Here is a 17,227-nt window from a genome sequence, read left to right on the forward strand (position 1 = left end):
GCAGAGTTGAGTAGTTGCAAGAGAAAGCATACAGCCCACCAAGCTTAAAATATTTACCGTGTGTCCCTTTAACAAAAGTTTGCTGATCTCTGGTCTGGACTTAAAAAGTGATGAGGTAAATGCTAATAATCAAGATTAAACTTAAGAGCGGGCTGTGTTCATGGCAGAGAGAGAGAGAGAGAGAGAGAGAGAGAGAGAGAGGAGGGAGAGAATCCCAAGCAGGCTTTGTCTGCACTGTCAGTGCAGAGCCTGACGCGGGACTCCAACTCACAAACCGTGAGATTATGACCTGATCTGAAATCAAGAGTTGGATGCTTCACTGAGTCACCCAGGCGCCCTGACTCTTACAATTTATGATGAAAGTACAACGTATAATATACATAGCTCTTTTTCTTTTTTTTGGAGAGCCAGTTGTTAAACACTTACGAGCACGTCTCTGGACAGACCTGGGTAAGGTCAAGTAGGTCGTTTAGCCTCTCTGAGCCTCGGTGTCCATGTCTGTAGTGTGTTATAGTAAGAAGATACTAGTATTATCCACTAGACAAGGGCTCAGCACATTTTTTCTCTAGAAAGCGCCAGCTAGTAAACATCTTTGGCGTTGTGGGCTAGCATGTGGTTTCCCTCACAAGGACTCAGCTCTTGTCACCGTAGCACGAAGGCAGCCCTAGAAAATGTATAAATGAATGGGTATGATTGTGTCTGGTACAATTTTATTTAACAGGCAGCGGGCTGGGTTTGCCGCTGAGCGATAGTTTGTTGGATCCCGTGCAAGATTATACGCTTCCCAAGAGCGGGAACTGTATTTCTCGTGATGAGACTTGTGTCCTTAGAACTTGGCACGGTTCCTGGCACACATGGCAAGGAATCAATAAATATGTGTAAATACAAAAACAGCCACGAAAATGAAGCGGCGAATGCCACCTGCACCAAGACGGCTAGTGCTTGCCAACAGGATGCTGAACAAAAGAAGCCGGAGACAAGAGAGTGCCTGCTGTATGCATCCATTTCTACAAAGTGCAAGAGCAGGCAAAACAGAACTCCCCCTTCCAGTCAGGATGGGATAACAGACTGAACTGATCCCTCCCACCACAAGCAACGGAAAAAAAGCAGGTAGAATGTATGATTTAATGATGTATGACCCTGGGCCAAGAGGGCAGCACTGGTCTGTGGTCTCTGAGAATAGGGGAAAGGAATGAGGCATCCAGACACAGCCTGATGGTCTTTCTGAGCGCTGGACACGGGGACAGGAATTTTTTTTTAATGTTTATTTATTCTTAGAGAGAGCTCATGTGCACAAGCAGGGAGAGGGGCAGAGAGAGGGAGGCATGGAATCTGAAGCAGGCTCCAGGTTCCAAGCTGTCAGTACAGAGCCAGACACGGGGCTCGAACTCACGAACTACGAGATGATGACCTGAGCGGAAGTTGGACGCTTAACTGACTGAGCCACCCAGGTACCCCCAGGGACAGGAATTTGGACGTGCCGATGTGGCTGTAATTTGGAGAGGAGGGAAGTAAGTGAGCAGAGCCCCAGAGAGTGTCTTCGTGTTTCTGGCTGGGCGCTAGCCTGCACCTGAGTGAGAGGAGACCACCCTAGGCCGCGGAAGGAACCATACCATCTGACTCAGCAATTCCTGTCTTGGGCTGCTATTGATATTTGTGCACAAGTTTTCTGTGGACACAGGTTTTCACTTCTCTCGGATACGTACCTAGAGTTGGCATTGCCGAGTCCAATGGTAACTTTATGCTTGACAACACGATTTGCTACGGAACTAGCTTCCAAAGTGGCTCCACCCCCTTGCCCGCACCTGCTATTGTCTGTCTCTTTGACTGTAGCCATCCTAGGGGGTGGGAAGTGACCTCTCACTGTGGCTTTGATGTGTATTTGATTTTTTTTATTTCCCTGATGGATAGTGATGTTGTGTAATTTTTCCTCTGTTTATTGGCCATCTGTAGATCCTCTTGTATCACCATCTATTTTTAAAATAAAGTTTTATCAAAACATAGCCATGCCTTTTGTTTACACATTGTCTAGGGCTGTTTTTGTGTTACAAACACCAAGCTGAATAGCTGCAAGGGAGACCATCTGGACTGCAGAGCCTAAAATCCCTCTGTGTGGCCCTTTATGGAAGGAGTTTCCTGACCCCTGCCCTAGACCACAGGCCTGAACGATTGTAGGGTTTAAAACCCCATTTCAGTTTTCCAGTGACTGGTTATTTTCTGGAATGAAGCATGATCAGTGCTATAAAATGGAACGTCCTAGGTAAAGTGGCACAGGTGGTCACCCTGGCCACTGCACAATACATGTTTGCTGAATGAATAAACAAAACAACTGCTTGCCACTTTGAAAGCAAGCATCATGGAAAAATATTCCTAAAACACAAAAAAGATTCTTACCTAAGGCTTTCTCTTCCTGGACTGGAGTGGAGAGTCTGTTGAAGCATAAAGAAAAAGAAAGATCTAAAGGAGAAACCACAAAATAGGTAAATTGGAGGCCACCCCCAAGAGTCACAATAACCCTTGCAATATTAGAAGGTGGGACCCTAGCTCTGTGGTCCAGTTGTGTCATCCTTGACTCATGGATTAGTTTTCTATTGCTACATAAACTCCCACAAACTCAGTTGTTTAAAGTAAGACCCGGGGGAAGTTCTTTGGAAACAGCCAAATAACAGTCTCTGAGAGTCTTCTCTATAAAAGCAATGGGGACATTAGCAAAAATTGTCCAAATTAACTTTTTCAGAACTCTGTAAAATTAACCAAAGGCTTGCAATGATCTAAGGAGAATTCAAGAATACCAGCTAATCTTGGCATGAACAGTGAACTGTAGGCATTTTAAAGTGTCCTATTTCCACCTTCCATTCCCAAGCTCCACTGAAGCTTTGAAAACCAACAGCTTTGCAAACCTTGTAACTAGGAATACCTAGTTACAGCCGGAAGCCTCACCTCCACTCAAAGGGGCTGAAAAAGTTTGGAGGTTTCCAAGAGTCTCTCCCCAGAGAACTGTCACTATTTGACCTGTCTGGCAGTTCCCTGAAAAAAAAAAAAAAAAAAAAAAAAAAAAGTCAAAGTATTTGAATAGAACATTCCTCTAAAGAAGATACAGAAACGGTCAAAAGCCCATGAAGAAATACTCAGCAAAGGGGCGCCCGGGTGGCTCAGTCAAGTGTCTGACTCTTGATTTTGGCTCAGGTCATGATCTCAAGGCCCCTGTGGGGTTCCATGCTGAGCTCAGAGCCTGCATGGGATTCTCTCTGCACCCCCCTTCCCCTGCCCCTCCTCTGTGTGGCCCTTTACAGAAAAAAATTTTTTTCAGAGCAGCACACACATGTTCTGTCTCTCAAAAAACAAAAACAAAAACAAAAACCCACAAGGAGATAACACTTTACCTCCACTAGCCAGACAATTAACAAGTGTTGGCAACTCCCCCACCACCAGAAAAAACCCCCACAAAACACACAAAAACAAGGGTTGGCAAGGATGTAGGCAAATTGGAACCCTCACACATTGCTGACAGGGTTGTAAAATGTGACAGTCACCTTAGAAAACAGTTTGGTAGTACCTCAAAGTTACTCTTTGACCCAGCAATCCCAATCTAGGTATATACCCTAAGGGAAATGAGAAGCCATGTCCATGGGAAATTTGTACACAAATCCCAATAGCATTTATTCATAATAACTAAAAAGTGGGAAACATCCAAAGGCCCATTAACTGATGAATGGATACACAAAATGTGATACACTCATACGATGGAATATTATTCAGCCCTAAAAGGGATAAAATCCTGATAACACGCCGCACCGTGGGTAGATCCTTGAAAACAACACGCTACATGCAAGCAACCAAATACAAAAAGTCACATACAGTAGGATTCCACTTACAGGAAATAGCCAGAAAAGACAAATTCATGCAAACAGACAGTACATCAGTGGTTTACAGGGACCAGAAGGATGGAGAGGACTGCTAACGGGTACAGAATTTCTTTTTTGAGTGATGCAAATATTCTGAAACGAGACAGTGCTCCGGCTGCCCATCTCTTTGTCTACTGAAAACTCTTGAATTGTACACTTCAAAATGGTGAATTTTATAGTGAGGCATGTGTCAATAAAGCTGATAAAGCAAGCACCCATTTATCCGCTCTCGGTGCTGTAGGTCAGAATTCCGGCACGGATGGCTGGGTTCCAGCTCAAATGAAGCTGGTGTTTGGCTGTGTTCTCACCTGGAGCACGGAGTGCTCTCTCAAGCTCATTCCTGTCGTTAGCAGAATCCAGTGTCTTCCACCAGCCGAACCGAGGTCCCTGTTCACTTGCTAGCTGCCAGCAAGGGGCTGCTGGCCACTTCTGCAAGCCCCAGCCTCCCTTGTTGTGTCCCCCTCCATTTTCAGGCCAGCAGTGCTGCTTGATGGAATACTTCCTGTGCTTCAAATCCCTGACTTCGGTTCCCAGCTGGAGAAAAATTCTGCTTGTAAAGGGCTCACATGACTCGCTGGGTTTCTGTCTTAAAGGTTCGCCAACTTGGCGCTTGATGTTTGAATGACACCTGTAAAATGCCTTCAAGGCAGGACCTATAACGGTGTTTGAATGAGTACTCAGGACGCTAATATATTTGCGTGATCTTTAGAATTCTGCCTACCACAGCCCATATCTATGGTCCTTCTGCTTGGGGTGGAGGTAACCGTGACCCTTCATTTACCTCAAGGTTCCATGTTGCTAAAATTGTGTCCAGCATTTTGATCTCTCCAGCTGGCCCATCTGTTAGGAATAGTTCACACGAACATCGGGTGTTGTTCTGTTCCAACCTTGGCCTCAAAGGGTCAGTGTGATGCCTTATGTGAGTTGAAATACCTCTGTAGGAGGGTCCACTGGGGGGCTACCAGTGGTGGATCTGCAGGCCGCATGGCCGGTGATGATTCCAGCTATCGTGGGGTTTCTCCTCTGGCGAAGGGCGAGCTGGGGAGGAGTAGCGTCCAGCCCTGTCAATGCGGCCTTGAGCCGGTGTCCTGTCTTCCTCTTTGTGATCACTGCCATTTCAGGCTGGTGAAAACCCCAGACTTAACCTTCAGGTACTGAGTGTTCACGGTGGTGTGGTGGAGGTTGTCCGGAGGCACTGGTGGGGGCCATAAGTAATAACTTATGATAAGAAGCATCACACGGATACAGAGAAAAGAGAAGTTACATTTTTCCAGCACAGGATCAAAAGAGGGTAAACCAGAGGCCTGGGTACTCTGTTTTGTTTCTTTTATATCACTCCCTAAAAGGATACCGGCAATACGCGATAAATACAAGTGGAACGAGGAACTGAGTGAGGGCTATTTCCAGGGCCTGATTGTGCCTGGTCTATAAAAGCGTCAAAGGCCTATTTCCTTTTAAATTGTTTTCTTGGAGTCAAAATACAGATGATCTCCTCCAGCTTATGACTAATAGTGGATTTCATCATTCATGGGTTAGCACAGTCCCCAAGTCTGCAGAAGGTTACAAGACCAGGGACACATCAATTTTGCTCCACTCGGAGCCCAAGAAAGATGACTGATAGGCGGGCCAGCTGCTCTCCAGGTCCTCACTCCCAAAGCCTAATCTTTCCATACGGATGCTGAACAGGCCTTGGGCAATTTGAGTGAGGCTCCCAACGAATCTTTTCTCCCTCAGAATAATCAAATTTTGAGAATGTGCTATAGGAAAGAGCTGTCACGTTCCATTAGGTTAGCTCTGTGACTTGCACGGAAATTGTCAGGTAACTCAATTGCCGTAGTCCAATCATTTACAGGCATAATTTAGTTCACTTAGAGTTAATGATTAATAACATGTTTGGAGCTGTGGAAAGCAAGCAAGGAACTGTGGTGCATCTGATAGTTCACAGGGGCTGGAGAAGCAGACTGCTAGGGTTAGAATAGGCATCCAAAGACTGTGATATCAGAGGAATGCTTATAATTTAAATTATACAATGCTCTATAGTTCACAAAGCAACGTCACTTATGGTCTGTCTTGATTCTCAAGGCAATGTATAAGGTCAGTATCATTATCATCTCCATTTATAAGTGCAGATACTAAGGATCAGAGGCAGTGCCTCATTCAAGGTCACTTGGCTGGTTTGTAATAGAGTAGAATGAGAAGCTGAAATTAAACTCCCATTATGGGTGGAATTGTGCACCCCCTCAAAAGATATGTCCCAAGTCCGAACTCCTAGCACATCAGAATGTGACCTTATTTGGAAATAGGGTTGTTGCAGATCAAATTAGTTGAGATGAGACCATACTGGAATAGGGTGGGCCCTCAATGCAATATGACTGGTGTCCTTATAAGAAGAGGAGAGAGACACAGAAGATACATGGCCATGTGGAGACCCAGAGACACAGGGAGAAGGTCATGAGAAGATGGAAGCAGAGACCAGAGTGATGCGTCTACAAGCCAAGGGGTGTCAAGGATCGCTGAACATCACTGGAAGCTAGGACAAGCACGGAACAGATTCTCGTGTCACAGCCCTCGGAGGGAACCAACTCTGCTTGGGCTTGCAAGCCTCTAGAACCGTGAGAAAGAAATTACTGTTGTTTTAGGTTACCCTATTTTTAGTACTTCGTTATGGCTGCCTTGGGAAGCCAATATGGATCGTAAGAATAATAAAAGTTTCCATTTCTCTGGACCCTGGGTGTGGCCCATATGCATACTAGTATGGAGTCTTTTATAAACTCTTTAAGATGTATTATTATCAGTGACTTTTTTGTGACTTAACTGAGTCAAATAAGCACAGAGGTGGAGCTGGGAGCCCAGCCCCAGACCCGAATTTAAAACTGTGTCCTGTCCACGATGCCCCTGAGCCACGAGAGTGTCCAAAACGTTTGTGGCAGTGTTGGGGCAGTGCTCCTCAACCCTCTTGGTCTGCTCCTTTATTTGGGTTCTTCCAGGGACCACTGACTCAGTTTGAACTCCACCACGCTAACTTGTATCCTTTTGTTATGAATAACCACAAAACAGTGCCTGACCCCCAGAAAAAGCTCAGTATTTGTTCTTTGGGGAACAGGTAATAAAAGCTCCTTAACCTGTTACAGTCCATTGAAATTCACAAAGGATTTTCACATCGATTCTTTAATTAGATTGTTTACAAAAATAGCTTGAAGGACGCTTTGTGTTCCTGTCTTTTTCCTTTCTTTCTAACCTTTTAAAGAAGATTTTGCCATGTCATCAACCAGATAGTAAGCTTCTAGGAGGGAATGGATATTTTCTTTTCTTTCTCCTTGAATAATACTGGTTCTTGAATAGGTTTCACTGGATCTAGACTTATGGTCTTGAAATGATCGCCCAGACCATTCTGAAAATGATTATACAGAATGAATTGGAGAATCTCTATATAAAAATTAAAAATAGAACTCCCAATTTTTATCTCCCAAATCATAGAAGCCATTACCAACTCTTCCTGAATGTTGCTGTGATCCATTTAAAAATTCTTTCCCTGCTTTACTAGACTGTGAGGTGATCCCAGCTGTCACTATTCCCTTTGGACTATGAGACTCGGGGATAAGGAGGGATCAGCCTTCCAGTTCAGTGCTCTGTAGTTCCTGGGGTCCTGGAAGATGAGAGTGCTCTTCCCAGAGTTTCACAGGCTAGGACTGCCTTTCCAGAGTCCATGAAATGCCATGGCCATGTTCTTATCATGTTCTTGGGTGACCACTAAATTCCTACCCATTTTAGCATCTTATTTATGTTCAATTTCCTCCCATATTAGTTTTCATGATGTTTTTGTCTGGCATAGATGCCCCAGGCAACTTATTCAAAGTTGAGGTAGGGAAGCCTAAATGGACCGTTTCAGATTTTTAGTGACACAAGAGATGTTCAGTATAATTCCACTAAGTAAAAGGAAGTGGCTAAAAATATGCGTAACGGGATCCCAGTTTTTAATTTTTCTTTCTGCTATTACAGAGGTGTGACTTCGAACAAGTTACCTATCCTCCATGAGTATCAGTTTTCTTAGATGTGCACAATAGCATGTACCTCGCAGGGTTAATGGGAGGGTTAAGAGTGGTGCATTTGACAATCTTTAACAAACTTTGATGAGTTATACCTTGTGTTAGTTTACTAGGAGTGTCACAACAAATACCATAGACTGAGTGCCTTAAACAAGAGAGATTTTTTTTTTTACTCACAGTCCTGGAAGCTGGAAGTCCAAGAACAAGGTGTCACAGGGTTGTTTCTTTTGAGGCCTCATCTCCTTAGTTTGCAGAAAGCCGCCTTCTCCCTATGTCCTCTCCTCACCTCTCTGTGTTTGTCTGTGTTCTGACTTCCTCTTTTTATAAGGAGACCAGTTGTATAGGATTACGACCTCATTTAATGTAATTACCTCTATAAAGGCCCTATCCCCCAATACAGTCACATTCTGAGGTACTGGGGGTTTTGGAGTGTTGGGGACACACAACTCAGCCCGTAAGCATACCTCCTGCACAGCCCACAGTCCACTTCCACAAGGCTCCTGCTGTCTTCTTCCAGCACCTGCGGAAGCTAGTTCCTTCTGCCTGGAGCGTCAGATCAGCCTCTTCGGCAGGTCCAGCATCCAGCCCTTCCTCCCTTCTGAAGTTCAGCTCAAATGTAAGAATCTTTAGGAAGCATGTTTGGATCCCAACCTTAAGGAATTCATCTCTCCCCCTCCAGGACCCTGAGCTTTTCTCTTGCATCTGTATCAGAGCAATGCTTTTCCATATTTACTTTCGCATCCCCATAGGCCTAAGACAGGATCTGGCACATAGTAGGTTTTCAGGAAGTAACCAGGCGAACTGCACTGAATGTCCGTTAGTGATACCAATGCTTTCCCTTTGTCTGACAAAGCTGAGAAATGCCTTCATTTGACTGGTAATGGAGCATTCTGAGGGGGACAGACTGGAGCAAAGAGCACGGTCCCAATGAGCCATTAAGACACATGGAATAAAAGAGTTCATTGATCTTCCTTCTTGTTTATTTCATGTCTAAGAAGCCTATCTTAGGGTGTGTTTGAGGCAGTCTAACATTCATGGATGCTGACATGAATGTTAAGTGACTTTCCTGATTTATAGATAGACTTTGAATTTTTAATCAATATAGGAAAAGCTATTTTGCCCAGGAAGTCTGGTGTATCATGTGGAGTGATTATTTAAACTACTTGTGTAGGAGGATAAATAGTGCAAAAAGGAAAGTCTGCTGTGAAAATGTGCAGAGATTATTTAAGCAGGGCTGTGTTTTTAAATGTATGGAAATGCATACACATACATTTTTTTCTGTCCCAACAATTTAATTTAAAATGGACTTCCTCTGGATACTGAGGATTATGGCACAACTAAAAGAGTGGCTATGTGGAATTATCCTCACCTCAAGGACGTTCCCTTACTCCCACCACCTCAATTACAAACATGTGAGCTCTTATGAAATCTTAAAGCAGGGGCGCCTGGGTGGCTCAGTCGGTTGGGCATCTGACTTCAGCTCAGGTCATGATCTTGCGGTCTGTGAGTTCGAGCCCCGCGTCGGGCTCTGTGCTGACAGCTCAGAGCCTGGAGGCTGCTTTGGAGTCTATGTCTCCCTCTCTCTCTGCCCCTCCCCCACTCATGCTCTGTCTCTCTCTGTCTCTAAAAAATGAATAAACGTTAAAAAAAAAAATCTTAAAGCAAAAAGCATGCCTCACACACTTCCCTTTTCCAGGCAAACCTGAAACAACACCAAGCCAGGTGATAGATAATCTTCTGTTAACAGCTTAAGCAGTGAAAGGTCCAACATGCTTGTACATAGTCTAGAGAGTTCTGTACTTTACAGCCTTTACAGCTGAGATGTCTTTTAATTTTTTTAAAATTTGAATTCCAGTATAATTAACTCAGTGTTAATTATAATTACTTATTACACTCAATTATAATTGCTCAATGTTCACTGTGATTAAGTGTGGTCATTAATCCCCATCACCTATTTCACTCATCCCTCCACCCACATCCTCTCTGGTAACCATCAGTTTGTTCTCTATAGTTTAGAGTTTGTTTTTTAGTTTCTCCCTCTCTCTCTCTCTCTCTCTCTGTCTTTTCCCTTTGTTCATTTGTTTTGTTTCTTAAATTGCACGTATGAGTGAAACATATGGAGTTTGTCTTTCTCTGATTGACTTTTTTGCTCAGCATTTCTCTCTCTCTTTTGGTGCAAAAAAGGCGGTTTTATTAAAGCACAGGGACAGGACCTAAAAGGTGGTTTTATTAAAGCACAGGGATAGGACCTAAAAGATGGTTTTATTAAAGCACAGGGACAGGACCTGTGGGGAGAAAGAGTTGCCAGAATTATACTGTCTGGATCCATTTGCAATCTTGTTGCAAATGGCAAGATTTCATTCTTTTTTTACGGCTGAATAATATTCCGTTGTATATATACCACATCTTCTTATCCATTCATCTATCAATGAGATGTCCATCTTTAAAAAAAGAAAACAATTTTACCACTAATGGGCAACTTTAAAAAAAATCCTCTGTTCCTTAGGCAAATTCCTTATACAAGTTCAGTAAAAGGTGTTAGGATGGATGAACATATGAATTGAAAATTGAGATTTCTTCCAGCAAACTTCCACATCTTCAGAAGTAATTTAATTTTGCTCTATTCTTTTTCTTTGATGACTTCACCATCCACCCAGCCTTCAGACAAAGGCTCGTAAGGGGTGCAGGTGACACCCCCTCTCTTGTCTCCTACATCCTGTGAATAAGTCCAACAACTTTCCTCAGATCTGTTCTCTCTGTCCCATTCCTTCTGCCCCTGCCTCGGATCATCTCCTTTCATCTAGGAAGAGAGTCATAGTGGCTTAAAACACAAGATAGAAGTGTTTTTCTCTGTCATTTAATGACCCAAGCTGGGATGGGGCCTCTTCCTCTGCAGGGGCCCAGATTCCTTCCATTTTGTTGTTCTGCTGTCTTTAGACACTGTTCTCATCTGTACGACCCAAGATGGCTTATCATCGAGCCTAGATTCAGGAAGAAAGAAGGGAGAGATGGGAAATGAGAGGGTTTATCCCTTTCTTTTGAGTCAGGACCAAGAGGTTTCTTTCACATGTAAGTTACACTCACATCCCCTTGGGCAAGATTAGTCACATGGCCTCCCTTCACTGCAGTGAGATGGCTGGGAAATGTAATCTTCATTCTGGACATCTTTACGTCCAGGTAAAAATTTATTTTACTTAATTAATTAATTAATTTTCTTCTAAGATTTTATTTAAATTCAAGTTAGTTAACATACAGTGTAGAATTGGTTTCGGGAGTAGAATTCAGTGATTCATCACTCACATATTAAACAAGCCCTCCTTAATGCTCATCACCCGTTTAACCCATCCCCCCCATCCACTTCCCCTCCAGTAACCCTCAGTTTTTTCTCTATAGTTAAGAGTCTCTTATGGTTTGTCTCCCTCTCTGTTTTTCTCTTATTTTATTTTTATTCCCTTCCCCTATGTTCATCTGTTTTCTTTCTTAAATTCCACATTTGAGTGAAATAACATGGTATTTTTCTTTGTCTGACTGACTTATTTCTCTTAGCTTAATACACATTCTAGCTCCATCCACATCACTGCAAATGGTAAGATTTCATTCTTTTTGATGGCTGAGTAATATTTCATAATATATATATTCCAGTGTTTACAGCAGCACTATCAACAATAGCAAAATTATGGAAAGAGCTCAGGTGTCCAGGTAAAAATTTTAATCTTTATGTAAGAAGGGAGAAAGGATATTGGTGAACAGTTTGCAGTATCGACCTCAACTCCTGACTGGCTTCTTTGCTTTCTGCCTCACCAGATTTCCCCTTTTCCTCAACTCACACCAAAGGTACTCTGGCCATATGTCTTTCTCTTTGAAAGTATTCAACAAGCTCCTTACGGCCTGTGGACAAACTCTTACCCCCCAACATGGATTGAACAGTTTTCTTCATATGCTGGTTCCTGTCTACCTTATCTTCTAGTTCTGTCATCTTTGCACCTTATTCTCTAACAACCCGGAACTTGAATAACATGGTGTTTCATGCCTCAGTGCCTTTGCACTTGCTGCTTCTTCTTTTAGGGATTTTCTTCCACCTGACAAATTTCTAGTTGACTTTGAAAACCATTCTCAGAGGTCATCAGGGAGTCTATTAACCTTTCCTGTCACACCCTTAACCAAGAGAATTAATTGGTCACTTCTTACACCTCATACTATACTGTTCACTTTTGGTCCTTAATATATTATTTAGTCATCTATCACCTCTTCTACCCTATGAGCATTATCGGATTCACCTTATATTCTCAGAACTTAGAACAACATTCGCCACAGCATAGTTCAATAACTGCTTGTTCGCTCTTGACTGAATGAATGAATGGGCAAGTGACAGAATGATTGCATTATATCAGTACCAATTTAGCACTCTTAACCTTTATATGGGGTCTCTTTCTTTTGGTTAGATTTTTTTTTTTTACGGTTTATTTATTTTGTGGGGGGAGAGACAGAGAGAGAGGGACAGAGGATTTGAAGCGGTTTCCATGCTGACAGCAGAGAGTCTGATGCGGGGCTCGAACTCATGAGCTGTGAGATCATGTCCTGACCTGAAGTCTGATGCTTAACTGACTGAACCACCCAGGTGCTACATATATGGGGTCTTCTTTCGATAAAAGGTACTATCAAGTACTTACTCTGCTTGAGGTTCACTTATTTTGTGTTAGAGTAGTAGCAGTTATATTTAATTTAATCTTTATAAATAGTTCTGTGAGGTAGGCATTATTATGCTTATGTTACAGATGGGAAAGTGAGGCACAGAGAACTTAAGTAACCCACTTCATTTCTTTTTTAATTTTATTGACTATAGGGAAAGTGGAGGGTGGAAGAAAGTAGAGTAGGCGTTTGGAAAGTAGGTTGGGCTGGCAGCTATGGGACTCTCGTCCAGTTCTATAATGAATTAGTGTGAGTGTCCAGGGATATGGCCCTGTTCCGCTCTGGCTTCCGTTTTCTCATCCATCATAAGAGGGCTTGGCTCAATGATCTCTAAGTTTCCTTCCAGATCTAAAAGTCAGTGATTTTCTTACTTTTCTAATATAACAAGTTGAAATGTAACCCTCCTCCACACCAATATGCTACATGCACACAGCTGTGATTTTGCTAAAAATGGACACTTTCTAAATGTTAAAACAGTACATGGTAGAGAATAGTCAGTTCAGAGCCAACAAAACCGACTCTGCCAGAGGACTGACACTAAAGTAAAGCCCTGGATCCCACTCAGTATCAAATCTTCCCAGAACAGAGGATGTGACTTGGCATTGCTTTCACTGGAGCTTTTTAAAAGGGTACATCCAGATATATTTAACCACCAAATAAATTTGGATCTGGGAGTACTGAATTGAAATGTAGCTACAAATATACCCCGGATTCTCTCTGTGACATGAGTCCACAGTGTAGGAAATTCTATACAACTCCTGTGTGTGTTGACAAATTCCGTGTGTGTCTTTTCTTGAATTATATCAGAAATCTTGAAAGGTCTATAATACTATCTCCCAGCTTCCCTACCTGGGTTCTGAAACAATGAAAAGAAGACAAACTTGTTTAGCAGGTGGAGATAAATGTATCTCCTTTGTGGTGTCCAACCTGATATTGGAGAAAATGGCTTCTACTGGTGGCCAAGGCAACTGTCTACTGCTGATCCCTAGAATCAGGCAGATAAGAACCCAGACCTGCTAGATTAGGATGAGCCTTTTCCCAGCAAGTGTATAAGTTAAGCATTCTGAGTGTTTCCTTATAAACTCACTATGGAGAGACTGCTAATTATCAGCTAAATCCCGTCTTCCTGTACAGTAATACATTCCCCACTTTTCAGTGGGCATGGTGGCTCCTCAGAATAAAGACTACATTCCCCAATATCCCTTGCAGCTAGGTGTGACCCTGTGACCCAGGTCAAGGGGGATGGTGTGGTGGGGTGGTGATAAGAGCAAGTCTGCTCAGTTTCTAGAAGAGTGATTATCTGAGCTTCTCTACCCAGTTTTCCTCATCCCTTCTGCCAAGACTAAGGAGCTGGAGTGTCCATTTGGACCACGAAATGGAAAATGAATTTTGACGATGGCATACAAACTACAAATGAGCCGGGGGTCCCGGAGACTTCATAGAAGCCCTGGACTACCTATCTTGTACTTATGTATGGTAGACAGAGACGAACTTTACCTTGTTTAAGCCACTATTATTTTAAATTTCCTGTCACTTAGGGCTGAGTCCAATTCTTTTTTTTTTTTTTTAATTTTTAATGCTTATTTGTTTTTGAGAGAGAGAGAGAGAGAGAGAGAGGAGAAGGGGCAGAGCGAGGGAGACACAGAATCCAAAGCAGGCTCCAGACTCTGAGCTGTCATCACAGAGCCTGACACGGGGCTCTAACTCACAAACTGTGAGATCATGACCTGAGCTGAAGTCGGATGTTTAACTGACTGAGCCACCCAGGTGCTCCAAGGCTGAATCCAATTCTAATTGATATACTCTCCAATCAGATAAATCATTCCATTGCCTTGGGTGCTAAGTTAGGAATGGGGTGACTAAGGTTGGGGAGCAGCCTAGAGTGTTACATTAATTTACGTCTCTCCACATGGGTAGGGAAGAAGAGTTCTCCTTCTGACAGGTTTACTCATTCAACAATTATACACCATCTGCTATGTGCCAAGTACCCTAAGAACTTTACAACTATTATTTTTCAAAGTTTATTTATTTTGAGAGAGAGAGAGAGAGAGAGAGAGAGAGAGAGCACACAGAGAGGGGCAGAGAGAGAGGGAAAGAGAATCCCAAGCAGGCTCTATGCTGTCAGTGCAGACCCTGATGTGGGGCTTGAACCCACAGACTGTGAGATCATGACCTGAGCTGAAACCAAGAGTTGGATGCTTAACCAACTGAGCCACCTGGGCCACCCTACAACTATTAACTTATTTAATCCTCACAGCAATCCTATCAGGTAAGTATTAATAATATCCCCATTTCACAGATGAAGAAACAGAGACGCAGAGAGGTTAGGTAACTTGCTCCAGGTTGCATTGTCTGGAAGTGAAGGAACTTGGAAACTAACCCAGGAAGTCTAGATCTAGAACTCATGCTCTTCACCACAAACTAGGCAGTTTCTTTTGAGGGACAGACACAGACCTTCTTATATTATCTCAAGTTAGAGATGTTTGCTTTTAGGATAGATGGAGAGGTCAGAAAAATAAAGAATTATCTCAGTGGTCACCTGAGAGGTCTGTCTGGTTACCCTTTCAGCAGGATGGGTCCATCCTCCTAGACTATCGTACTAGCATTATGGTGACTCAGTTACTCTCCATCATAAGTCCTCTACCACCTGTGGCTTCTGCCTTTTGCCTTCTCGGTGCACACACTTCTGTGCACCCTATTATCCAGTAACGATATTACCTTCTCCATAAAAAGGATTGAGGGGATCAGGCTGTTACCTCCAGTAATGCCCAGTCAGGTAAGGTGTTTGCACCAGTCACTGTCTTTGGATGGTCCATCTGGTGACCCCCTCCCCAGGTCACCAAGAGTGCTACAGGCTATGCCGCCCCCTTCCAGGACTCTGCCACACAGTTCGCATTCAGTTTCTTCAAGCAGGAGGCGTGCCCAGCAGAGAGTTTGGACATGCTGTCCTTGTTATCTTTTCTTTGTTAGTCTTTTGCTTTATAAATGAAGCCAAAGACATAAATGGGATATTTAACGTTTACTCTTTCTTTTCCTGCATCTCATCAAAAGAAGATGGAATGAGCTTTAGTTACTTACTAGTAATTTAATCAATACAGGTGGACTACATTTTAAAACAAAGGCTAAGATTTTGCTAATAATCTTTATCTACCTTAGTTTTCTATTGCTGCATCAATAATTACCACAAACTTAGTTTAAAACAACATCCATATACTATGTCGCAGATTCTGTAGGGCAGGAATCTGGGTATAACTTAGCTGGTTCTTCTGTTCTGAGTCTTACAAGCCTTAGGTCATGAACAAGCTGGGATCTCATCTGGAAGATTGACAAAGGAAGATCCCTCAGGTTGTTGGTTGAATCGGTTTCCTTGAGGCTATAGAATTCATGGGAGCTGGCTTCTTCACAGCTAGCAATGGAGAGAAAGACTGTCTGCTGCTTTGAGCCTCTGACCCCTTAGTCCTCTTAATGGACTCATCTGATTAGGTCAGGCCCACCCAGGATAATCTCTCTTTTGATTACTTAATTGAACTGTCAAGGAATTTAATTACATCTTCAAACCCCTTCACTTTTGCCATATAACATAACTTGATCACAGTTGTGATAGCCCATCACCTTTGCCATGTTGTGTTGATTAGAAGCAAGCTATAGGTCCCACTCACACTTAAAGGGAGGTGATTATCTAAGGGCGTGGGTCATTGGGAGTCATTTTAGAATTCCACCTATCGAACTACCTGTATGGAATCCTTTCAATAGCCCATGCACCTGGCTCTCTCCCTCCAAAATCTATTTGTCATTCCCTTGCTCTCCTTTTCCTATAGGTTTATTTACTTTCTTTTTTTTTTTTTTTTAATTTTTTTTTCAATGTTTATTTATTTTTGGGACAGAGAGAGACAGAGCATGAACGGGGGAGGAGCAGAGAGAGAGGGAGACACAGAATCGGAAACAGGCTCCAGGCTCTGAGCCATCAGCCCAGAGCCTGACGCGGGGCTCGAACTCACGGACCGCGAGATCGTGACCTGGCTGAAGTCGGACGCTTAACCGACTGCGCCACCCAGGTGCCCCATAGGTTTATTTACTTTCTGAGACTTGCTTTATTTGTTACTTACTATTATATTGCTAAGATTCATATGTGTTGGTATGTGCTTTTATAATCTCTTTACTAACTGCTACATAATATTCCACGAAATGAATTTTTTTCATAATATTCATTTGCTCTCATGTTAATGGGTATTTGGGTTGTTTTTAGTTTCTCTGCTATTGGAAACAATGTTGATGTGAACATTTTTTATAGATATGTAAGACTCTGTTTTCAGAATATATGTAGGAGTGGAATTTCTGGGTCATGAGACATGACTGGTCAACTTTAGTAGATTATGTCAACTTTCCCAAACTCACATTTCCATCAGCAGCATGTGATAGATTCATCCCCAGTACTTATCATAGATGATTGTTTACATTTTTGCCCAGGAAAGGCATGGAAATTGGTGCCCCATTCTGGCCTTGATTTGCATTTCCTTCCTCACTAATAATGTTCAATGTCCTTTATATGGTCACTAGCCAAGCGTTTACTCTTTAGTGAAATATTCT

At 42.8% G+C, this 17,227-nt stretch overlaps 1 protein-coding gene across 2 annotated transcripts in view; it reads right to left on the bottom strand.

Annotated features, from left to right (window-relative positions):
• Positions 1 to 693: 693 nt before the first annotated feature.
• Positions 694 to 17,227, bottom strand: part of GPR65 (G protein-coupled receptor 65) — a 94,537-nt gene continuing 78,003 nt past the window's right edge. Inside the window, exons 4-5 of one of the 2 annotated variants that reach the window (XR_015252100.1) lie at positions 2,395 to 3,027; positions 694 to 845 (exon numbers count right to left, since the gene is read on the bottom strand). The gene's annotated coding sequence lies outside the window, so the exon portion shown is untranslated. Of the gene's footprint in view, positions 3,028 to 17,227 lie in introns of both variants that reach the window. The other variant, XR_015252099.1, reaches the window with a different exon arrangement.

Source organism: Puma concolor, chromosome B3 (assembly GCF_028749965.1).
Source record: "Puma concolor isolate L17-30 chromosome B3, mPumCon1.1.hap2, whole genome shotgun sequence".
NCBI lineage: Eukaryota > Metazoa > Chordata > Mammalia > Carnivora > Felidae > Puma > Puma concolor.